The sequence below is a fragment of the Falco cherrug genome, chromosome 7 (assembly GCF_023634085.1).
Source record: "Falco cherrug isolate bFalChe1 chromosome 7, bFalChe1.pri, whole genome shotgun sequence".
Taxonomy (NCBI): Eukaryota; Metazoa; Chordata; class Aves; order Falconiformes; family Falconidae; genus Falco; species Falco cherrug.
Genome location: NC_073703.1, coordinates 24,081,023 through 24,106,428, shown reverse-complemented (window position 1 = coordinate 24,106,428; position 25,406 = coordinate 24,081,023). Strand labels below are relative to the sequence as shown.

The 25,406-nt window shown below is 40.6% G+C and overlaps 1 long non-coding RNA gene across 1 annotated transcript; it reads right to left on the bottom strand.

Moving 5' to 3' along the window:
* Positions 1 to 2,304: 2,304 nt before the first annotated feature.
* On the bottom strand, positions 2,305 to 22,844 carry LOC129736522 (uncharacterized). Its single transcript, XR_008733256.1, has 3 exons — positions 22,699 to 22,844; positions 4,952 to 5,079; positions 2,305 to 3,279 (listed from the first exon to the last, which is right to left on the bottom strand). It is a non-coding gene; the product is annotated as an uncharacterized LOC129736522 (long non-coding RNA).
* Between the last annotated feature and the right edge of the window lie 2,562 nt (positions 22,845 to 25,406).

The following is a 25,406-nucleotide window of genomic DNA, read 5'->3' as shown; positions in this document are numbered from 1 at the left end:
AGCGACCCCCCTTGCACCCGGCTCCACAATAAACACACCTGCTTTGTAACTCCTTGAGTTGTAGAGTTCGGTTCTCTCAATAGCATTATCTGGTTTAGCTTTCTGGTTCTGTCTTCTTTGTGGTTTCCTGTTTAACTGTTTCACTGACTGTTTCAAAGTTAAATTTTTCTCCTAAAGCTTTTGACCTTTTGAAAATGTTTTATAATGCATTTTTAGTTTCTCTGTACAATGTGGCTAAATAGAATCACCAGTTTTTTATTCAGTACAAATAAAATTCTAAGTGAGACTAGTGACCTTCAGGGGAAAATATTTGCCCTTTCATAGACAAGTTTTTCCCAATTTAAACACAGAAATGAGGTAACAGTTTATTTTCTAACATTTAATGTACCATAAAAGTATCTCAGTATAAACTGTGAGATCATAGTATGAACTGAGAACTCAGTATGAGTTAGCAGATACTTAATCTGACACCTTCCAAAAATACAGTTTGCAATTTCACTCAGATTTACTTCAGGTGACAGAGCCTTGTGGCAGACATACACAATGCTCTGTATAGCAGCAGAGTGTGGAGCAGTGAAGGGTGAAGGGTGGAAGAAGTAGATTGCTTTCAGTAATGATGACTGTGAGCCTACAGCACTTGCAATGATTTGGGATCTATGAAATACATTTACTGCCAAAATGTAGACAGGAGAGTGTTATCGATTTGTTAATAAGTTAAGACTGATTGACTTTATTTGATTGATTTATTGATTTTATAAAATTATTTTATAAAATTGAAAAATAGAAGGATAAGTAATATATTTTAATGAAACTTATAGTTGCACAGTAAAAGCTGCTATGAGATCTTCTGTACATCCTGTATCAAGGCTAGAAGAATGGGCTAGAACCATTGTTAAGACTTAGGTAATAACTTTAGGGTTTGAAAGGTTTCTTTGTATTTGACCAGTCTTCTGTATGTAGAAGGTGTATTGAAATGTCAGAATATAGGATTAATGGGAACCGGGGAGAGTTGACTGGAACAGCTTGTAGTTACCTGCCAAGAAACCATGAACTTTAGTAAAAGGTAATTCTGGCAGGGGGAGATCGCGACCACCGACTCATGTACCACCTACCCAAATCGTACCCCAGACCCATTTCTAGACCTTTCTAAGCTCTACTGCGCAGAATCGGATATAGGAGGAGAATATGTTAATGATTTACAGGAAATATCATGGTTATGCATGAATACTTAATGAATATGCATGAATAAGTTCTATATATGGTGTCTAATTTTGAGACCTGGTGTGCGTTGATCATGAGAGGACTCGCTCACGCACCCGGCCGTTAATAAAGAAGTGTCTGCTTATCTACATCACATTGGTGTCAATAAGTTCTTCATTCCGAGATTTCGGTAACAAGAGCAGTATTTGTTTGGAGTAGCTGAAATGGCGTGCAGCATCCCAGGGATAGACTTTGTCATATACCTTTTGCTGTGAGCTCCTATAGACTATCAGAGAACAACCACCCAAGCTGCACAGTCCTGGTATAGTGCATGCAAATTATGCTTATTTGTTGCATGGCTGCTTAAAGCAGAGGCCAAAACTGGAAGGCAACATCAGTGACTCATCCTTTGGCCTGACTGCAACCATCCAGGGAATCCTGGAGTCACCTGCAGCTGTACCTTGGGTGGCCAAGCAAGCCCAGAGCACACTACTAGCATTCCCCAAAGGGCACAGAGCGTGCTGTGTTTCTGGAGACATGCTAGTCACCCCCAAGATAGCACCTGGCTGCATTGCCTCTTCTTTCTCAGGCAGCTACAGGCAGTTCAAGGCTCCTTCAGGCTTTTGCTCTCAGGCATGGACCTTCCTCTGCACTTGGCCACCCCACTCTCAACAAACTGTTCTTCAGAATGTAGAGCTGACATGGGCCTGTGCCACGGTAAAGCTTCGCATCTCAGACTGTACACATGCACTGGCTGAGGGCAAATATCCTCACAAAGACAGAGCAGACTTGCTGCCTGTTATTCCATGAACAGCAATACAGTTTCTGCATGAAGTATTTCTTCTGAATATTACTTCTGAGTAAAGAGATGCTTCTATGAGAACTTTCCAAGAAACTGCACAGCAAAGAATGTTACTATTTTAAAATATTGCTTCTACTACAGTCATGTCACACACTAGGGATATCTTTTGAGGTAGGCAAAAAAGCCTGTGCCTGGGGAATGTGAATGAATCTGGGGAATATTAATATATTACACTGATTATCACAATCTTCCACCTGGCAATAAAAACTGTGAATAAATACAAGGCAACACAAGTCTTCTCTTGCATAAAAGTCATTTGCCTCTGTAAAGATTTTTTTTTCCAACTTTTTTAATGATCGTTTGCCAATGTTGAAACATTAAAATGACAAGATCAGGATCTGTCTTGCATATTATTACTCTGCTCAAGACACTCTAAAGTTTCTTATGGCTTGCAGTGCAGTTTCTTACAGCTTGCAGTGCTCCAACACTTGCATTTTCCTTGCCGGTTGAGCAAGTTACATTATAGACAAGTGGCAACAGTTCCTGTTCCTCCCAATTCCATCTTACCTGAGCATTGATTTAAAGAACGAAGTCAAAATTTCTGAGTGACTAAGTATCCTTTATTGGCAGCACTGGGTGCATGGGGGATCGCTCCACCAAAGTCATGCACACCGAGGGAACCCCTCAGCCCCCTCCTTATACAAGTCACTCATGTCTATTCATCAACTTTCCGGGAACTCATTAACATATCTCACACCTGGACAATCAGCACATTCCATTCAAGGACCCAGCACATCTTCAAGTTAACAACATTAACATATCTTGTGCCTGGACAATGTCCTTGAGGAGTTGTCTCTATGCAGACTCTATTCCTTAGCGGTCATGTTTAAAGCCTCCATCTTCACCACGCTGCATGTACAACAGGAATGTAAGACAAAATGTCCCTTTTTAAAGATAACCAACCCAAGGACCTAGCAGTCTGTGCATCCGTCATGTTGCAAGAAGGGTCCCTGGACATTTCCCAACTTTAACTAAACATAGGTGCGTCATCCTTTAGATAAGTGGTACAGAATTCACTATTCAGCACCCCCCACCCTTTCTACTACTGATTCCCTTACACAAGTACTAATATAAAGAAGTTCCAGTGTTCAAGAGCTGTGTATTGCTTTGTTCCATGTACATTGCTTAGTGCATATTCATCGCATCCTTCAGTCTGCACAACTGGGCTGTCACTTGAGAAGTGCATTTCTCCCTTAATGAGGTCCAGACTCATTTATCTGGGGGAAAAATAAAAAGAAGTAAAACCAGCAAGGTCATTTGCAGTCTCTTAACAATGATAGTGCTATCAGAGCTTTAAAATGAGTGACAACATTAATTCTCTAAACTTTAAAGTCAGTATGGGGGACAATGCAGCCATCAGGAACAACACAGAAGCTGTTTTTCCAGGGGGGGAACCAAACAAAGAAGGAAAGTGCCTTTCTCCCCTTAAAACATCAATACTATCAAAACTGTAGGTCAGAAGGTGACCTGTTTCAAATTCTGAGCAAAATTCATCACTTGTCCAGTAGGAATATGACTTCATCAGACGTTTAAAAGACATTTCATTGTCCTCTCCTGTCACTGTTACAATGGCATCACACTGTGGAATTCCAATCACTTTTTTCCCCAACTTCCACTCCCCCCTGCTTTGAAACCAATGAGGATTCTTTATAATAATCCAAGGAAATCCTCTTCCTAGAGCAATGTTTCCATATTTAACATGTTAGGACATATTTAAACCTTGGTATTTTAATACATATTTTCAATAAAGGATCACAGAAAAACTAGTGGAAATAAAGATGTATGATACACAAACAACAAAATGTGTGTTTCATACACTGTTGTTGTCTAAAACTCCCAAATTCTTGAACTCAGATTTAGTGCTTAACTATATGTGCACAGAATTTAGGTCAAGTTGACCCTCTACAGTTGTCAAGAATGACAAATGAAGGGACTTCTAATCAAGAGAGTCAGATTTTGGAGAGACACAACAAAGAACATCTTATCTTCATGATGTAAGCCATGCGCACTTAAACTACCTTGTTTATGTTAGATTCTGATTAAGTTAGCTCTTATGGTCTTCAGCCTTGCCCTAGGAGTGAACCACCCTCATTATAATACTAAAAATGACACCCCCTAAGGGAAAGACCAGGCCCACTGAAAGACCCTTCCTCAGAGAACATGCATGGTAGCAAGATAAGTTAGGTAATGGATATGCCAATGTGTAGCCAATGATCTATACTGACCTGCCCTCCGGGTAAGATTTTGTGTATAATGTTTGTAACTTTGTACCTCGATAGGCTAGATTTGTTTGCTAGCATCCAGACTTGCGCAGCTCTGTAATAAAACAGTATCTTGTCTCAATGTGTAAGATCAGCTTGTTGCACACCGGGAACAGACTCGCATTTTAGAGACAACACTATGGTTCGGTTGCTGTCTCTCAAGTTGTTTCATTCGGCATGGACAAGACTGGTACTGCAGATCATTCCAAAGAGTGCATCAGGTACCGCGCAAACCACAAAAAGTTGTTGCTCTCTCCCTTAGGTGAAACAGTTTGAACTCCTACCCCCAGGGTTAGTTTGCACATTGTTTTGGGAGGCTTCTCTGTCCAGCAGTAACCTATCCACATATGGGTGAGTTCCAAAGCATAATAATCACATAGTTGTGGTGTGATGTGGTTGAACTAACAAGCACTGTTTGTCATAACCTAGTGTCTGCAAATGGCCATGCATATGAGTGCTGGCGTCTCAAAGCAGAGTCTGCTCAGAAGGGTAAATTGCTTATTTTAGCATCCATGGAGGAGGGAGGGCAGCTGTGAAGTCTGTGAGCTGCTTTGTCCCAGGAATGGTTCCTCTGTGTATATATAACAAAATGCAATCAAGTTTTGTTTGCAGGGTCTGTGGTACTCACTGTTCCCATCCATCTTTCTTCAGGCAGACTATTACATCTTCTCCTCCTCTTCCTCTGTTTAAGCCAGGCTTTCCAGTTGTTGTCCAGCTTAGCTTTCAGTACCACTCGCTGCCACAGGTGATTGACTGCTATGAAGAAGGAATTTTTAAATATTCAGTTGCTCTTTCCTATAGCACCTCCCTCCTCAGAAAGAAGCACACATTGCAAAGATCCTTCTCTCTATTTTTAAATAGTTCACATTAAATGTTATAATACACATGAATTATGCAACAGCTCTGCTAAGTTTATGGGTAGAACATATGGCATATTTCACATATCAGGATTCTACTGGGAAGTGCTCATTTTGTCAAAATCCATGAAAAAGAATAGTATTAGGTGAAATATACATTTCTGGGTTTGGTGGGAAGTCCCACACTCATGATCACAAAGATTACACCATCATGTGTTAGTCTCCAGACTTGATCTTCTGGCAGATTTTGCTGATATACTGATAAACAGCTTTTCTGTGAGGACTAAAGTGTTGCAAAAAGTAGCCCGCAAAAAATAAAATACATCAGCACCATTATGAGTCCATCAGTCAAGGTAATCGGTCATAATGAGGGCTCATAACTTAGTTATGGTGGCCATTGATAGCCATGCAGGCCTGCAACTGCTTACTGCCCATGCCACAAAAAACTAACTCCTCTTAGCTCATGATCTGGCTTGCTGCTGCTGCGGAGTCATTCTTCTACTCACATCTTTTTCCACTGAAGAGTCATTCAGTGCTTGCCTGTCCCCGTCACAGCAGTTCATGGCAACCTGTCTGTAGTTAAAAGACCCAGAGAGCTGGCCCATGCACTGGGTTTTTGGCAGAGAGGATCTGTGCTGCACTGTCTCTTGCTGTGATCCATCTCACTCTACATACAGACCTAGTCTGTTATTCCAGACCGCACTTCTGGCCCATTAAAACTGATCCAAAATAATGCAGCTCAGTGTTTAAACATATAGGAATGCCAAAATCCCAGCATTAGTCAAAGACACTTTAAAAACACTAAAAGTTTGCAAAGATAATGTAAGTGTAATAAAAAGAAGTCTTCACAGAATGGTAGTTGAAAGTCAAACTCCAGATATAGGTGAAATACATCTTCACATTCATCTGCAGGTTCTGGTGTGTATGAGGCTATGTACAAAACAGTGTGAAGAATCTAGCAATTATGATGAGTCTGATAGGCACACATCACAAATATTTAGAATTAAATTGTTCCTTCCACAGAGTCTTCATGTGCCCATCTGAATTTTTGAAGTTCCCTGGAATATCGTGCAACTTGTAATGTGGTGAAGAAGTTGAGAGAATTAGTCTGCTGGCTCAGAAACACAGTGTTTAGCATCATAAACACAGACAGTTGCTTGTCCTTGTGCCCATTTGCCTCCCAGCCCTTGCACCTCTGCTTAGCCTCTACAGCAACATACTGACCCTGCAAGTGGGGCTAGATTCACCTCTAAAATGTCTGCTTGAAATGCCCATTGCCATTGCTGCATCTCCTGTAAGAGCTCATCTTGTAAGAAGTTGCCTTTGGCCGTTCTAATAAATTTTCCTTTTGTTAAAAGCATTTACTTTCATGAAAGATGCAATAACATTTTTCATTATTTAAATCTTCTCAAAGTTCTATCAGACTGTTGAAATGTTCCCTCGAATGTGCCAATTTGCAAGTTCATGTAGTCCCTGTTAATTCTTCTCTGTAAATTAAGACTGTCAGTGTAGAAGTTTCATGACAGTATGTCCCTGTGCATCAGCATTTAGCTGCTCAAAGTTTGCTTCCATTAGACTATTTTACCCCACAGAGGCTGAGACAAGTTCATGGGTTATTTGGCATTTCACTGCACCTCTTTATCTGGAGAGTGTGAAGCTGCTTTCAGAAAGTTCATTCAAATGCAGGTGGATTGACTGGTAGGGTAGGCAGCAGAGGGGGTGGTGCTGATCTTCTCTGGTGACCAGCAACAGGACAAGAGGAAATGGAATGAAGTTGCATCAGGGAAAGTTCAGATTGGACATTAGGAAAAGGTTCTTCACTAAGAGAGTGGTTGGTCACTGGAACAGGTTTCACAGGGAAGTGGTCAGGGCACCAAACCTGTCAGAGTTCAAGGAGCATCTGGATGATGCTTTTAGTCATATGGGTTAGTTTTTGGTAATCCTTTGAGGAGCAGGGAGTTGGACTTCATGATTCTTATGGGTCCCTTCCAATATGAGACATTCCCTGATTCTATCATTCTGGGGTATGCTACTGGGAACTCTTGTCTAGCTTTAAAGTTTCAAACTTAATTTTGAAATGTTCTACAAGGAACAGATTAATTGCTTATGCTAAATAAGCAAATAATTTATTTGCCTTCACTTAGAGTGAAAAATAAGAATTTTGCAGCTATGCTAACAATTCTTAGATAGTACTGCTCTGCCTGTTTGTCTAATGCCATCTGGTTTAATTTATTACACATTTTTGCAATGTGTACTTTGCTATAAAAGAATATAATTGACTGCTTTTATAATCCTGTCTTAATCATGTCTTTTTCTTTTCTTTTTTTTTTTCCAAGTTATTAGTAAATGTTCATAATATTCGTAAGTTCCAAGGAGAAATCTCCTAGTTTCTTGGTCTTTGCTGTATTGGTTTAAAGAAAAAAATATCACTGCAGTAAGTAGTTATTCTTATGCACAGTACAAGAAAAACAAGCTTAATTTTTGATTCCTTCTCTGTCTTCCCAAAATTACTTGTGGTTTTTAAAGATTTTGAAGAATCATGGGTCACCTGCAGTGTAAAACTAATAACAAACACAGATAAAAATAATATGCATTCAACTATACCTCTGTGTGACTTGTTAAGAAAAGAACCCATACTGTCCTTGCCTCTATTGTACGGTGTACAGGTCAACTCTTCAGCAAAGTTATCTCAAAGTTGCTCCAAACTCTTGTTGCCCTAACACATACAAAGAACAGGACAAAGATTGCTCAACTGCTCTGCTGAAACAGCTGTATTTCCTATTGACTATGGCTTTGCTGGTTCTTTGATCTCCTACTGATTTGCCTGTGTCCATCCCTTGTTTTACATTTGGGTAGTGCACCTCACAAACCTAAACTTACCTTATTTTCTTCTGTTTGGACACCACTTGGGACAGTGAGGATCTAGTCCGCTACAGGAAAAACTAAAATTGCTCTACAGATTCTTATATAGGACCATTGTAAAGTGGGTTTTGTTCCAAAACATAGGCTTCATTAGCTCTAGAAAAGCTCAGTCTAGGAATTTCCTTTCCAAAGTGTTATCTGTACCATCAGTTCTGCCTTTCGCTTAGGAAGCAGGCACAACTACTTTTTAGAAGAATGTACTGCTACTTAGTGCTAAGACTACATTTTAAAAACTAACTTTAAAAAAAGGTTATGTCTTTACCACAATAGGAATAAATTTGTGAATGGGAATGAATTTTACTGAAGCCATTTTTAAGAGCCTTTGCTTTCTCTTACAAGTTGTATAAGTACCTGAACTTCATATACTTCAGGGCTTCATAAACACTGCCATGTCCCTAGGTGTTGAATCTTACGTGTAGACCTACAAGTTAACTGAAGGATGTATAAAACTCCACGTGGGCAGAGAGGTCCCTTCAGACTTAGCATCTGAAAGACGTTTTGTTTGTTTTAGCAAGTACTTAAAATGTTTTTATGTCTTTGAAAGCAGCCTCCACCCCCTATCTGTATTGACAAGTTTGGTTTTGTCTTTGCCAGTGGCCTATGAATAATTAACACAAGCACAGAGAGGGAACCCGTCCCCTTACAGTCACTCTTTGCAAAGTTCAGAATCCTTTCTTCAGCGTTTTCCAAGTGGCAGGTTCTGCAAAGTGTGTCTGGACACACTGCAGAGACCAGGTTTCTGCAACCATCCTTCGAAAAGAAACCATGGATCAGATCCTTCTTTTTACTCTAGCCTCAAATCCCAAACTGCCTATTACTCAGATCCTGAGATGCCTTTTATATTCCTGGAGAAACTAATTTCAAAAATGTAAAGAAAATACATACTGAAAGAGGCACAATAAATTCAGTTTTCATCCTTTGTTAATCAGACACCAGCCTGTTCCCCAAAACAGCATATGTACATTAATAGAAAACTTAAAAGTATATGTTTAAAAACAGATTTTATATATGCAATTTAAATATACATATATGGTTTAATTGTAATACACCTGTATAATTTATAGCATATATATTTATATTATTTATAACAACACTTCAGTAACAACATGTAAATTACTAAACAACCTTAGGAGTCTGGACAGGGCTCCTCTGCCTCAGGTAGCATCCTGAATGTGAAAAAAAGACACTGACAGTCTCTTGATGCTTCTTTTCTAGGACAAGAAGTCTTGAATTCCTTTCTGCTCTACAACAGAGCAGTGAATTTCTGAACTAACTATAATAATAAGGTTCTACATGTTGGTGGTTAGAATGTGGAGGTGCTTCAGATAAAGTTATATTTTCAGTCCCATTTTTCCAAGGCAAGCAATGTCAGCCCTAGCATTTCATATCCACATTAGCATGTTAGATGTATCAAAAACCTCACAGGCTGATGCCTTTGAGAAAACAAAACAATGTCTCCTTAATATACCAAGGTTTTTTTTCAGTCTTGCTACTTGTGTCTTAATCCCCAAACCCACTTTTTAAACAGTGCGCATAGGTCCCCCAAGCATGCAGAAAGCATGTGGCCAGCTGTAACCGACATAAAATATTCTACCTACCTAATTCTAACAAGATTAAGTCTATCTCTAGGAAGGGATTAATTCTCTGCAACTCATAACAAGTTTTTGTGGTAGAAACTGCACCAACTCAGCTTTGTGTAAAGCCAGCAGCAGTAGAAGACTACTACAAAAAACAGTCCCGTTTGCCCCACAGACTCTACTAGCAAGAAACAGCTCTGAGAAGTGAGCACTCATGGAGCGTACTTTCTGGAAATGATGCTTCTAATGCAAGTGAGGTGTGATGCCGCGATGGAGAGACGGGACGCTGCTTGATGCAAGCAAATGTCAATTTATTGTACACAATCACGAGTTTATATATATTTTCAGAAGCTGCCCGCTTTAAACAGCTTGGTTCTTTAGCTAAGCAATACATACCAGGCAATCCTTGATTGGTGGTTAACTAAAACAAAGGACACTTTAATAAGTGTTTACAGTCATCAATTAACAGCAAGGTGTTACCTCTCCTTGCTACCGTCCTTGGCACCATCCTTCCCCCACTCCCCTGTCCTCTCTCGGCAGGACTCATCCTGTTGATTGTTGTCTGTTCACATTCCTTGTCCTCCCAGGGTTCGTGACCTACAAGCTCGAGCACATTCCCCTCAGCTAACTGATTGCCGCCCGTGGTCCTGATTTCCAGCCTGCTCCTGCAGTGTGAGACTTTAGCTGATTGTATGACCCTCCCTGTAAAAGCAACCTTTATGGACACTGAAGGTCCTGACACAAGACCATGTCAATGTGGGGCAGCAGCACACGTAAGCGTATCTGCAGTGGTGACACTGCACTCTGCCTGGGTGACACAGCAGCAGTGCAGCCAGGAGATGACCTCCCTCCAGGTGTGCTCTCTGCAGGGACCTGGGCTATCCCTGTCCCCTTCCTGACTGATTGCACACCCCTGGGCATGGCCCTGCTGGTTTGTGAACATGTTGGTTACTGTCATGGTTTAACCCCGGCCAGCAACCCAGCCCCACGCAGCCACTCACTCACTCCCCCTCATCCAAAGGGAGGGGGAGGAGAATTGGAAAGGAATGTAAAACTCGGGGTTGAAATAAGAACAATTTAACAGGTAAAGCAAAAGCCACACATGAAAGCAAAGCAAAGCAAGGAATTCATCCACCACTTCCCATGGGCAGGCAGGTGCTCAGCCATCCTCAGGGGAGCTGGGCTCCATCACGTGTGACAGGGGCTTGGGAAGACAAACGCCATCCCTGCCCCTTCCTCCATTTATATACTCAGCATGACAACATATGGTACAGAACCTCTTTGGCTAGTTCAGGTCACCTGTCCCGGCTGTGCCCCATCCCAACACCGCGTGCCCCCCCAGCCCTTTCACCATCAGGGCCTGAGAAACCAAACCCCCTTGACTCAGTACAGACATCACCAGCAACAACCAAACCCACCGTGTGCTGTCAGCATTGCTCTCACACCACATCCACACCACAGCGCTGCTCCAGCTGCTCAGAGCAAAATTAACTCCATCCCAGCTGAAACCAGGACAGTTATGAAGCCGGCAAGGAGGCACAGAGAATAACTTTTGGGGCTGTCTCAAGTGTTGCAGAGTGAGCAGCTTTGCATCTTCATACAATCACTGTTGTGTTGAGCTGCCAGGCCACTATGGCTCATAAATCCATTTAAGAGCTGACACAGCCCAGGAAACACTCATCCTCTGTGTGATTTGGAATTCCAGTATTCTCACAGTGAGCTTTGCAGTGGGGTCCAGCAAGAGTTCTCACTTGGAATTCTTAAATGGACCTTCCCCTTCCACAATGCCTGGTATGGCAGGTAGACTTCTTCTGTGGCACAGTGGCACAGAGATCATATCTCATTTGACCCACTAGATCACTGTGACCTGCTGCATGTAATAACCCTTGTGTTAGATGCTGGAGCACATCACATGCTTCTGCCACATGTAGGTTCCAGGTTTGTATTTTATCTGGCAAGCGACAAAGATTTATATTGGCCTGAATAACTTGTCCTTGAAGATGTCTGTTCATTTCTGCCAATTGTAAATTTGTATTTGCAATACATTTAGAGTACAACTCCTTACTAGTTTTCTCCCATTTCCCCAGTGAACAGAATACAGAAATGAGTCTTCTAAGGTTGTTGGAATCTTTCGTTTCACAGGCGCAGTGCAGAAATTTACTGTGAACTACTCATCATTGTTACTGTGGCTTTAAAGACATAGACTGAGACAAACCACTTGCTACCTTATGCAGTTCCTCCACTCTCCTTAAACGGCTGAGTTGTGTAAATCATGTCTCCTGTTTCCCCCATAGACTAGCCCTTCCACAGTGTCTCTGCAGAACTGAGTGCAACCATGCACTTGCACTATAAAAAGGTGTCATGATCTTTATGCAGTATTTCAATCCAAAAGCATTGTAGGAAATCTCTGCATGTATCCGTAAAGAAGAAAACTGCTGTATTCACAGTGTCTATAAAATAAAAGCATATTCCCAAGAGCCATTAATAAACTTTTTACCATTCATAACTTCATTTTTTTCATACATAAGTAGAAGTAAAAAGTATTTTCTTTTTTAAATCAGTGCTGGTTTGACATTTATACCAGGCCTAAACTTGACCCTAAAAGTTTACAAAGCATTAGAACATATAACCTCAAAATGTTTTCACTTGGAAAATTCTCCATTTATCAATAACATTGAAAATATTTATATTCATAGTATTTTTGAATAAAGTTATCTCAGAATTAAATCAGCCCTGGATAACTTTGAGTCACTTTGACCAATACAAGCTATAGCCAGAATAGTGCAGAAACCGAGATCCATTACATGGGGAACCTTCCCCTAATCTAGGTTCTGAATTAATTAATTTAATTCTATCGTGCCTGTTAGAAAAGATATATTTATCATACAAAATACATTAGTGTTACTATCTTTGTTGTAGCTTTTGGTGTCTAGTGCATATAAATTTGATATGTTATGCATATTACATGCGGACTGAATCTCCCATTAACTTCCAGGTAGTATTTTGCTAGAATAATTGTTGACTAAACACTAAAGATCTTCCTGAGGTCATTTTTGCTTTGAATTAGTAGATTTTACAGGCATCAAGCACCTCTTGCTGTCATTTCTGTTTAAAAATGTGATTAGCGTTATCTGCCTTTTGCTTTAAGAGAATCAAAATCAAAAGTGTCAAAAATGATTTTTCAGAAAGTGACACAAATTGTTGCAGAATTGAAGATTAGTCTGAAGAACATACGTTTTAGGATCATCACCATTGGTACTAGACAATTGCTGTGCAAATATTCCCATGTCACACTGAGCATGCAACACTTGTAAGACTCATACTCCTGTACAGGGAGAAGAACAGTTCTTGTTGTAGTACCAGGAGCTCATTAATTGAAAGTATTGTACAAAAAAGCCAAAGGATTCTGGATGAGATATGACATCTGTCTAAATGTTATGAAAGCTTATGCCGACCTCCACTTGAAAGGTCTAAATGCCACCTTTCATAAAACCAATTTCCTGCATATAAGTTACCAATCAACAAATTTACAGCACGTCAGTGGGCAGCTCAAAAGTGATTTGCAGACATTCTGACTCTCCTTTTGCCAACGTAAGAGGCAATGAAGAATCACAAAAGGAGGAATAACCGTTGCTTTCTGTCTTACTCTGGTCGATGACTCCCATCCCATGCCAGTTTTCAGGCCCTATACTAAACCATATAGGGTATGATTAAGTGCTGAACTCTGAATTTGGGGTTTTGTTATCTTCATGAAGTGCCTAAAAAAGCATGCTGCTGCCAATAAATTTCCTTCAAGATCTGCTTCTCCAGCAAAAATTGCTTAATCTTCTTAGCCATACGCTTGACTCCACACCTGTACCATCATTCTGATTTCCTTTACTCAAGCAGTTTGTCAAGCAATAAAGGTGCACACCACTGATATGTTTCTGGACAAAATATAACCCATGCTAGAATCTCAGATTTACTTCTAACTAGAATCCAGAGTTATTAACTGATTTCCTCTGTGTTTATCACAAACCCTCCTAGAGGACATTAAATGTTTGCTAATTGGATACAAGGCATAAACATTCTTGAAACACATGGGAGTCAGTATCTGGATCACAGTTTTGGCATATGTCCCTTTTTAGAGTTTCTCTACCTGCTGTATCACCATTTGTGTGTGGCACAGCTGTTTGGAAGCCCACTTTAGGTTAAGTGAATTATAGGCCACCTTCTGTTGGCTTGTCAACCTTACTGGTATCCCACACTGTCAGCATTACTTGTCCCAGCAGGATGTCCCAAAAGGAGGAAGCAAATTCCTTGCTACTTGTCATCTACAGGGTGGGGGTTTTTTTGTGTGGAATTTTAGGCCTATATCACCAGCATTCATGTACATTGAAAGCCATGTATGTTGTGAATGTCCTTCAGACAAGGCATAATAACAGCATTTTCCTAACATTGCTGGTTTAGATTGCTTAAGTTTGGAAGTTTGAGTACACTCAACAAATTCATGATGAAGCAAAGATACTGAAGACATTTAGGAATAATAAAGAATTATTACACTGGCTAAGTTTATGTGCCCTAACAACTGTTTTATCATAAGGAAAAGTGAGAAAAGTCTATGGTGAATAAGCAATTTATTAGGGAACGATCATGCAAACCCTTTCCTCCTTTTATTTCCTCTACATTCCCACAAACCATAAAAAAGGAGCATGCCTGAGACTAGGGTGTTACCAATCAGTGCAAACCCTTTTCAAACATTCATATTCAACGTGTAGAAATCAAAACCACTTACCATGAGCTATTAGTGTATTCACTTATGTGGCTGGCATGGATATCTACTTTAATCACTGTCATAGTCCAAGCGGTGTAAGCATTGCCTGGCACTAGCAGGAAGCTGCATTCATGTGAGAAAGTTTATCCACTTTCCTGCTCCTTGAGCCTAGCAGAATAGCCAAGAAACACATTTAAAGCTCTAATTCTGTTATTTTGCAAGTGTTGGAGAAGCAGATCATATTAACTTTTAGACCATAATAGTTTTAATGCATTACTACCAGATCAAAATTTCAAATTGTAGTTCCCTGACTTTTACAGACTTTCTCAGCTACATTTGTTTAAGATCTTGAAATCATTTTAAATCAGAGTCCAGTCTCACCACTCTTTATTCTCCTGTTCAGAACTGACTAGTGATTAGAGGTCTTCTTAAAACGTATATTTGTAATGACCTGAGATAATTTTAAATATATTTGCAAAGAAAAGCATGCAGTATGAATACGTGACATGGGTAGCTATATATGTGTTGACCTTGTGTTTGGAAAGATAATTTGTTCTGTTCACAGAGAACCACACTCTTTGCTGTTATTTGAAGCAATTTTAGATTATTGAGCTGATGGACAAACTGATTGTTTTGCATGCTTCAAGCTCCAGCCTTTTCACGCAGCTGCAAGAAGCCACTTTGAATCCTAAACTGACATGCTTAATTGTAAATTATTGGTCTATTTTAGAAAGGCCTGTGATGTTTGAGCTGCTAGGTGGGCACTTAGTCAGAATCCTGTAGTAGAAACAGCACTTGTTGGAAATGTCAACGGAGCAAAGAACTGAGTACAATTTGTAGATACTTTGGACAGACCCTGAAAAAGCAAGCATGGATGTCACACGGAAGACTGAGGAAAAGGGAGGATAAGAGCCCCATTTGGGTTCTCTGTCATCATTTTAGATTTATGGATCAACACAATGCACTTTACAGTGAAGGGGTGAGCTTCTGTATAGCGCATTTAACTTGAGGACAAAAGACTCGCTTGTCATAGCTAACTTCCAAAGAACATGTTGAAGTAGCCAATGAAGCAACATGTCAAAATTGCTACTCTGGAAAATTATATAGTGATGCTGTAGAAATTCAGTGAGAAGTAATTTTCTGTGAGAGAAATAGGGCTGGTATAGCTGGTTTTAGTGTGACATACTTGCAGTGTATCAGTACAATGACAGTATTTTCAGCACTGGAAGGGATGCAATGAATAGATGACCAAGAAAGACATGCCACATGAATAATCTGCTTAATGACTTGAAGTTTCAAAGGACAAGCCTGTAAATTTGGTATGGGCTTAATTATAAGTGATCTCATAACGAAACAATGAAACAAAGTGTACATGCTCATCTTTCTGGTTACATATTTCCTAGGTTTTTTGTAACTCCTTGTTGTCACCTAAAACTTGTATTTTCTAACTAATTTTAAAATAAATTCAGAACAGTTTTATGACTAAATGGCTGTCACCAAGAACTTGTAATATCCCTGCTTAATGTGTTTGACTTTTCTTTAATGAAGCTATGCATTTGATAATTGAAAGATTTTGATTACCAGAAAATGATCAGTAACTTTCCACAACAATAGTAGTGGGATGCATTCATTTTTTAAAACAAAACTCAAGACCTTACATTTTTTAAGCTATTATAAAAATCCATTATCTGAAATGGAGCTCTCAATATCAGTTTTCATGAAGGTTTGATAATGATTATATTGCAAAATATATTAATCATTATGAAAGCAATTACCCTGTGTCTGTAAAGTCATAGACTATACTCAAGGAAATTTGAAGTGCCCACGCAGAGAGAGCTATACTGTAAATTTTATTTCTCCAAAAGAAGCTGCTTATTCTATTAGGGAATCCTTTCAACTAAAACATAAAGCATAAAACATAAATGACAGTGATTCTGTAATTCATTTGTATGAATAATCACTGGGCTGCTGCTTCTGCAGCTCAGATTGTAGAATTAGGTTGCAGTGCTTCTCTGTAAAGTATTTCTCAGCAAAAATGTTATCAGGAACAGGAGTTTAAAATACCTCTGTGTTGTTCATAGATATGTTTAAGAAGTACATTCTCAGAACAAGCAAGGGACAAAGCAGCACTAAACCGAAATTTTAACATTTCTGTCTGTCCTGGTATTAGCAAGTTATACTGTTGATGTAAAGGTGTACAGTTTTCTGGTCCTATTCCTCTGCAATAGCCAGGGTACTATGTTCTTATGCACCCACTTCAGTAGGTTAGAGTGAAACCACAAAGGCTTCATCTGTATAAGTCAAGTAAAGAGTGCTAGGGAGCATACCCAGGAGCTCGGTCATCTATACAGCCTTTATCACATTTATAGTGCCACAGCCCTTTTTTGCACAGCTGTGAGATTTAGCAGCATTCCAAATAATTCCTGGGCATGGTTCAGGAGTTAGCGCTGGAACAGGAGCCTCACTGGCAGCAGCCATCCTGGAGATGGGTGAATTCAGTACCATGGAAGAGGTAGTTCTGAGCCACCCCAGCTGCGAATAGTGACAGTCATGTTTAATTTAGTACTACAGGCAGCTGAGGTTTCTGTGGCTCTGCTGTGTTGACGCAGAGGTGTTTGCCTGGGCAGTGGGAGTGAGCCTGCAGGCACTGTGATGACTCCTGAGAACAAGTTAAATGTTCAGCACACGGCCTTGCTTTTCCTGTTGGTGTGCTTCATAACTATTAAGCAGTTCTTCATCTTGGTCTAAATCTCTTCCTTGGCCCATGCATTCTACTTCGGGCTGGATCTCTAGGGATACCTGAGAGCACTGCAGGTAACTGCGGCTCCTTTCCCTGTGCTAACAAGGAGTCACTGAAGGAGCCATAACCTTTTAGACAGGGACCAGGATTTTTGCCTTGGCACAGGAGGCTTGCAACTGTAGCAAACAAGACTAGGTGAACTGCACACTAGTAGAAAACTTACAGATCTGCTTATTTTCCTTTCTTTGGTTATTGCTTTTCTCAATACAACAAGAGGAAAAAAAATCATTTTCACAGTGGCTTTTGAAGCAAAACCAGTTCTTGAAAGTGATGTTGCCTTGAGATAAAGATTTAATGGGGACGTTCTTTTCTGAACTTTGCTGTACAATTGCGTAGTGTTTTTCCCATGGTTTGCCTTTTCTTCCAGCATTCCTTAATATGGTTGCAGTGTAGATGATCACAATACTTCTAAACCACCTCAGCCAAGCAAAGCTACTTTCCTATTTCCTCAATTAGTTTTCATAGGTAATTGTTTTGTGATCACAAGTTTGAATTTTTGCTGTTCATTTACACCAAAGTTGATAAAACATTTAAACATAAAATTCAGAAATAAGACATTGCAGTTTCCTGACATCTCAGCTCTACTATCTCAAAGATAAAATCTTCAGTATGTTTATTTTCAGGAAGTTTGACATGTTAATACCCAGAAAATACCTGTATATCTCTCTACAGTCTGTCTCTATACCTGTCTATCTCTCTTAGACAACTGCAAGTCTGGGATTACTCTAGTACTTGTCAGTGAACAAAAGGCACAGTTATATATGGTACCAATGGGAAATCTGACTTAGACACAAAAACAACTAGGCTCAGTGCAAAGGCTGTTTCATCTTTTGGCTGACTGAAGCAATCAATAATATATTTTCTTCTTCAGTTTATTTCTTTGTCTGGTATGCTGTTGTGTCCTTGTGCTGACTGATCTGGTCAGTAGGGTCCTTAATTCAAGACTAAGTAGCAATGTCCTACCTTAATTATAAAACAAGAGGACGAAGCAGAAAGAACTAATTCACACTCTTCAACTTAAATTTAGGTATGGTCCAACATTCAAGAACCACCACAGTGCACTGAACACTTACCGCCACGTGACTGGGAAATTACCCAACATGTTACGGTCTCACAAAGGAGAACAAAACAAAGGCAGGGATGAGAATGTGACACTGTAACATTAAAGCACCACGGCACAACCCCCTTATCAACCTCTTTTCTCCCACAGCCAGCTCAATGGCATCCACAGGGCTCACTCCAGTGCAACTGCGTCTGTCTTGTACTGGGAAACCCCAAACTGGACCTGGTGTCCGTACAGAGCCTCACCAGTGCCAGGAAGAGGGAAGCATCACCTCCTCACCTGGCTGCCTGTGCTCTCACTGGTACAGCCCAAGGCACATCTGGCTATTTATGCAAGGCATGGTGATGTCTCCTGTTTGCCTTGTCCACCACAACCCCCAGATCCTTTCCTGCAAAGCTGCCACCTCAGCAGCCAGCCCCAGCCCCAGCCTACCTTCATGCGTGGGGTTGTTGCATCTCAGACACAGGACTTTGCACTGCTGAGCTTAAGGTCCAAGCTTAGATTAGGATCAAGTTCAAAGACTGAATCAGTGGCTGTTTCTCCTCAGTATCATACAGGGGAGTGCTTGGATCCAAGGATCCAAGAACTGCAGCAGTGTCATGTGTTGGATGAACATTCAGCTGCTGTTGTGGGGAGGGGGAAGCAGCTGCATTCCAGTGCAGTTGCTTCAACTAATTGCCAAATACTGGAGACATAGGGTGAAAAATAACCCTGCAGTTTTGGCTGTGAGGAGCTGGTGTGAGTTAGCGAGCCTTCAAAAAACCAACGTCAAGAGAGTTTCTGTAACATATTCTAAACTTGTAGCTTTTGTTGTTTAAAGCTTAACACAACATGCTGTTGTATGTCTTGTACTGTGGTATCTTTCCCACAGTGATTTTTCTCTCACCAGTGGTTTCTTATCCCAGTCTTTCCCTTTCTCTTCCACCTTTTAATTCACTTAGAAAACAGAAACCATGTCCTTATCATCAAAATCCAGTTTTCTTTACAGTATGCCTTTTCCTATTCCCCTCATTTTAATATTATTATTAATTGTATTATCAGATACAATTAATCGTTTCATCAGAGAATAATATTAAAACCTTCTTAATTTTGAAGTGTGTTTGTCAGGTTCAGAAAACAACTGCATATCTTTTAATTCTGAGGTTCAAAGAAATCTGAACAAAACAACCAACCAACTCATCATAAAAAGCGTAACTTGTAATTCACCATGCCTTCTCCAGTCCTACTTATGAAAATAATGTAAAACTGGATTACTCCTGAATTGAGCCCAAAGAGTTTTGATGAGGCAAACAGGTCAGATGTCAGAGGTGAAAAGGATCCCAGAAGAGTAGCCACATACCCCTACATACTGTGTGACACATACGTGATGAAATTCTGTTTCAGTGAGAAAGTTTCATGAAGAATCTGTAAGAAGTTCCTTGTCTGGTTTCTTCCTTACAGGGGCAGAAGGAAGAATATTTAATCCTCTGTTATCGCCTGCTAGCTCACCTGCTCCTAGGCTGGCCCTATGACAGCATCCCTCTCCTTTTTGCTGCACTCATTCCTGCGCTACTCAGGTTCTCTTCAGTGCCTTGTTCCCTGTGTGGTATCAGTATCTCTTCAGTTCTGCATCAACAGCTATCTGACAGGTCACCTTTCCTTCCTTCTATTTCCATTACTGATTAGACGTATTTAAAGGTCCATTTGTTCTGTTTCAGCTACTAACAGCCTGATCAGGATAGCTGTGCAGTATGCTGTTAACAGCTTAAGCACTACCACTAAACTGTGCATTATTTTGTGTGTGTGTTTAAACATTATTGCTTGACTGCTACATCCACTTACTGTGACATTAGTTGTTAAAGATAAGCATATGAACAATTTGATGATGCATAGAGAAAGATAGTTGGGGTTCATCTGTGAACTTGCACTGAAAATGTGGAATGACGTCTGTCATCCAAGGTGAATATGCAAATTACTTCTGCTAAGTAGGAGAAGCGACCAAAATACTAGGCTGATTCTTGAGAGGACGGGGTGATCAACAAAGCAAAGAATCTCTTCTGTGCTTGATCTGGGTTTTTTTTTGTTGTGCTTTTTGTTTGTTTATTTTTGAATTCAGAATTAAGGCATGTTTTCATTATAACAGCTCGCAGAGGTCCATCAAAAAGAAGTCAAGGACTATGCTTATTCTCCATTTACCAACTGTGAGTTCCTGCCCAGAGGTGATCTACACAGCTGAAAACTATCTCACTCTAGGACCAAACTGGTGTACTTTGGTGTTTGTCCTTGTTTTGGGTCCAGACTTTTTGGTAAATTGTTTGAGAAATAGCTTTTTGCATTCTGTAAAAACTGATAGAAAAGAACATACACTAGAGGGCAAAGCTCTGTCAAATCTGTGTGGTATTAAGCCTAAGTAGTATTAGACTCAAGCAGCGTAACACACTGAAGAGACAAGATATTATGAAAATAAATGTTAATGAGATCGATGTTTAGTTCTCTAAACAACTGAATGAATCCTTTGCTAGCAATCATTAAGTATTGCTAAAACACGCATTCAAAGAGAGCTCAATGAGGTCAGGAATTATTGCTAGGGTTAATATCAGGTTAAAAATGGATGTAGTCCACAGCAACCTACAGCAGAGTTCATTCAGCGTGTGACACAGTGGTTGGATAGAGAATCAGGATGCTGGGGTTGTGTCCTTCATGTGAGTCACACTGCATCTTTTATGTGCAGCTTTCCATCCTACATGGGAAATTCCACTTCTAACAAAGTATTTCTGATCTAGTTATTTATCCAGAACCTTGTACTGGTGTTGGCTGGGGCAGAGTGACTGTTCATCCCAGCAGCCCGCGTGGGGCTGGCTGGGGTCTGTGCTGGGAACAGCGCTGAGCACACAGGGCTGTTCCAGTCGCTGCTGAGCGGGGCTTGCCCAGAGCCAAGGGCTTTGCTGCGCCTCAGCCCACCCCACCAGCGAGCAGGCTCGGGGGCACCAGGAGCTGGCAGGGGACACGGCCGGGACAGCTGACCCCAGCTGGCCCCAGGGACGGCCCCGACCATACGGCGTCACGCTCAGCATGTAAAGCTGGGGAAGCAGAAGGAAGGGGGGGCGCTGGCAGGGATGGCGTTTGTCTGCCCAAGCCCCCGTCACCCTGATGGAGCCCGGCTGCCCTGGGGATGGCTGAGCACCTGCCTGCCCTGGGCAGCGGTGGGGGAACTCCTGGGTTTGCTTTGCTGCTGTGCGCGGCTTCTGCTTTGCCTCTTCAAGTGTCTTTGTCTCAGCCCAGGTGTCGGGAATGAGCAAGTGGCTGGGTGGGCTGAGCTGCCTACTGGGGTGAAACCATGACAGTCCTGTAAAGCCTGATAGATCCAGTGTCTTTCAACGATCAGGGTCAACCCCCCCCCAATGTTAAAAAAAAAGAGAGAGAAAGGGAAACACAGCTAGAAATTCAACAGATTCAACAGTTACCCTTTATAACATGCTTTTGGTTTCATATATGTTGGTTTAATGCATTAAATAATCATAGAAGTTTTTATTTACTAAAGATTGATTGGTTTGCATTAGCCTTTAGAATCTATTAGTTACCTTTTTTCCAATCCCCCATCACTTAGGTGTGATACTAAGTGAAGAAAGGTGTACAAAAATTAAACACATCTGTGTTGCTGAAATCTCCCTCAAGGTTCTTGAAACCTTGCTTTGTTTACAGTGTGTTATTTCAGGGTCTTGTTTACTATGATTTAATGGTAGTCATTCTCATCATTTTATGCTAATACACGTTACATACAAAAACATGGGTAGGGCCTCTTCCTCAGGATTTTAGCCAAGTCTGCTATTGTAAGTGCTGAGAGAGAAAGACAAAACTGTTAAAATCTGGTAAAACCGTAAATGTCTTACTCCAAATTTTCAGGTGTCTTTGACAATGCTAGGAGATTTAAACCACTATATTCTGGTTTAAAATGCAATTTTCAAATTGACATTCTCCATTAACAACCACAATATGTTCAACTTCAAAACCCTTCATAGATCCACAACAGATACGTGTTCTTCAAAGCAGGGAACATAGGGATGAAGCTGTCTGTTAAGAAGGGCCGTTAAAAAGATAAAGTACTGGGAGGTAGAGTGTAGGTAGCTATAAAATACAATATAAGCAGACCAAAGTAAACAGATTAAAAAAAAAAACCCTTCTTACTGTAAAACTACAGCAGCAAAAAAGGTGAAGTCATTTAACAGTGGAATAAAGGAGACTATGAAGAGAATAAAATGTCTGAACAAGTGGAAGGTCTGTCTGGGCAGGGAGTACAGAAAAGATCACAAGCTCTGTTAACTGGAAAAAATTAATAAGGTCAAAAAGTTATTCCTCAGTAATCTTTGCTAAAGAATTACAAATAGTAAATACTCTTTCAAGCACTGTGTGAGTAAGAAACTTACCAGGAAGTCTTAATACTGACAGATGTTCAACACATTCCTCGAGCACTCACAGAAAGTAAGTCTGTAGAAGAAAAATTAAATTAATTCTCTACATTAGTGTTCCTTGTGTAGTAGCTCCCACACCAGAGCATTTCTCCCCAGAGAAAGAGGAGGAACTGCTTCAGAAAGAAGCATCAGTAGAATGTGTTGAAACAGCTAAGTTGAATAGTATCACAAGATATCACAAGATCACAAATCACAAGAACCAGCTGTACCCACCCAGAAACTAACAGAACTCCACTGTGAATTTGCTGAAGTGTTAAGTAATAGGTTACACAAATCAACCTCAGTATGGAAGGAATAGAAGGAGATGAAAATGGAGGAATGCAAGGCAGTACAGGTCCATAGGTTTCCTATTTATACCAGGCAAACCTGTAGAAACAGCAATCAATAACGGAACTTGAATGGCATATAGATAAATATGATATACTGGAGAAAATCAACCTAGCCCCGATAGATTAGAGACATTCCTCAGAAACTACTAATTAGATAAATGAAGGTATGAATAAGGATAGAAAAGTATGCTGATCACTTAAGATACTTACTCTTCCCTTCAAAATACAATCAAGTCTCTCATCAACAATCATCACATTGCGAACAAAGCATTTTTATTTATTCCTTACTGAAAATCAGAGTAAGCGCTCAGATTTAAATGAAAAGGAATAACTAGAGAAGCCCACAGGGATCTTAAATTTTGGTATTCAAATATGATTAAGTGGGATGGAAAAAGAGAGCAAAGTGACATGATTTTTTGGTTACCCAAAACTATTCAGGGTAGTAAAAAGAAAAAAAAAATTACTGCAGAAAGTTGTAGAAAAACCTCATGGTACTAAATGGCAATATAAGTAAAAGCTCATATAGAACAAAGCATATAAGAAAAAAAAAGAAATAGTCCGTCATCTGAGTAGACAACAAAAGCCTTTGAAATGATCTATAGCAATTAAGAAGAGATCATGGAGAATGCGAGCTAGATCTGTGCTGTAGTTAAGGTGCAGCAACAGTGGGATGGCTCCCTAAGGGATGGTGAGCCTGGAGCCACCAGGGATACCACAACCAGCAGGGCAGGACCCTAGTCAGCCAGGGACAATTCCACAATCCACAAGCAAAGGAGCGGGATAGATCTAACCAAGAGTCCAGGGCACAAAGCAAGCATGGTGACAAGGTCAAGCTAGAAAGCAAACGTGCAGGTCAGGGTTAGGATCAGGTCCAGTGATGAACGGGCAAGGCAGGGCTGAGGTCAAGCCAAGTCAGCTCACAAGTTGACATCCAGACCAAAGGGGCTCTAAAGCTAGGTACAGACATGGCAGTAGTTAAGCTGAAGAGTGCCTCCAGCATAGTTCAGACAGACTAAGGCCAAGAGCTGAGTGGGAATAGAGTTTTGGGGTCCATGGGTGTGTGTGGAGGCTCCAGGTGAGGCAGATTAGGGCTATTAGGGCACTGACACCACAGTGTCACACAGACCACAGTTAAACAGTAGACGTCACTAGAGGGACCTGTGCCTATCAATTGTATGTGTTCAAGAAAAGATTAGACAAAGTCAAAGAAGAGAAAGAAGCCCAACGAGACAGATTAAATATAGTGATGCAAATGTTTCTTTTAGTTCAGGAACTCCCATCCACTGCATGGCTGGCAGCTGTGGTCATCTGTATGTCCATGTGAATGTAGGTACCTATGTGGTCACATGCTCCTTCTGTGAGCATCTACTGCTTGCTCACATGAGATAGACCCTAGGCTAGCTGGGTATTGTGCCCAGTTCATGGGGACATTCTTGTATCAGGTTCAAACGGGAGATAAGAGCTGGATCATGCCACTATATGATTCACTACCGTTGTGAATAGTCATGAGCACTTGAACTATGCTGAAACCTAACCTGCCCTTTTGCTAAGCTCCCCTGCTTGCTGAGATTGTTTGCACAAGCAGAACCAGGAAGCGAGGCCTATGGGTTATGTACCCATTCTTCTGTATTTGAAAGATTCTTCCTTCTAACTTCATAAGAAGGGAACAATTAGCAGAAGAAAACCTCTTATTCATTAAAATATGATTTCTTTTGATACCAATAAATTATTAAATTCTCTTTTACTTATGTCACTTGTAGACAAAATAGTATCCATTAACAACAAAATAGTACAGATATTTGAGTGTCAGATTTAAGCACAAAGCAGCTAACAGTTTAGTGTGAAGCTGAATGGCTTTTTTTGCCCACATGTGGAAGGCTTTCCAGCCAGTTTTTGGGAGCATCTACTGACTCCAGAACATCATGTAATAGCATATTTCCTCTTCCCCAGATGCTGATCACTGCTCAGAGTAGAGCTAATGGCAAAGCAGTGAGGTTTTCTGTTTCTGTTTATTCACTAGTGACTTAGATCATTCCCAGTATGCCTGAACACACCCAGAGGGTCAGACTCAGAGCCCTGTGTTTCAGGAGAGCATCTCACAGAAATGGAAAAGGCCCCCTATTCTGCTCTTCGTGATAACAACAACAAAAAAACCCAAACTAGTAGAAACAGCCTGGTGGTCTACTTCCCCAGTGCCACATCTCTGATAATGGCTGGACCTGAATGCTTCTTCAGACAATGCAAGCATCAGCCTTCATCCACTACCTGGTTAGGTGTTTGCAGTGGTAGACACCGGTCTTGGACTCCATGCATCTGAGTCCCTTTTTTCACCAG